The following is a 395-nucleotide window of genomic DNA, read 5'->3' as shown; positions in this document are numbered from 1 at the left end:
GAAACACCTAATGGTTCTGAGGAATTGGGAAGCACCTGCAGCACACAGATNGCTGATGGAATCTCTTTACATTCTTCTAATTATGAATCAAAAAGATAACTTTAGTACATACATGTCTCCAGCTATCCCCAAGAAATTCATTCACAGCGATAGCATTCTGTCCATACATCATTGGTGAGATCCAATATCCCCACAGCCACCATGGGTGTACATCCTCTAACAAAGAAAGAATGGATTATTTTTTCCATGCAAATCAGAAATGTAGTTGGTCTCATTATATTACGTAGGCCGTATTGAAATTGAACATGACAGTTACCTCGAGCCACGATAAATCCACCCAAAACCATAACTACTGGAAGAGCTAATGTCGCACATGTGGTAGCCACAACAACATT

At 39.8% G+C, this 395-nt stretch overlaps 1 long non-coding RNA gene across 1 annotated transcript; it reads right to left on the bottom strand.

Annotated features, from left to right (window-relative positions):
• Positions 1 to 9: 9 nt before the first annotated feature.
• LOC111787326 lies at positions 10 to 382 on the bottom strand. The gene is made up of 3 exons (XR_002813954.1): positions 317 to 382; positions 113 to 216; positions 10 to 35 (listed from the first exon to the last, which is right to left on the bottom strand). It is a non-coding gene; the product is annotated as an uncharacterized LOC111787326 (long non-coding RNA).
• Positions 383 to 395: the final 13 nt, after the last annotated feature.

This window comes from Cucurbita pepo, unplaced genomic scaffold (assembly GCF_002806865.2).
Source record: "Cucurbita pepo subsp. pepo cultivar mu-cu-16 unplaced genomic scaffold, ASM280686v2 Cp4.1_scaffold010517, whole genome shotgun sequence".
NCBI classification, from domain to species: domain Eukaryota; kingdom Viridiplantae; phylum Streptophyta; class Magnoliopsida; order Cucurbitales; family Cucurbitaceae; genus Cucurbita; species Cucurbita pepo.
Note: the sequence above shows the minus strand (reverse complement) of the source record. Positions and strands in the feature narration are given on the sequence as shown.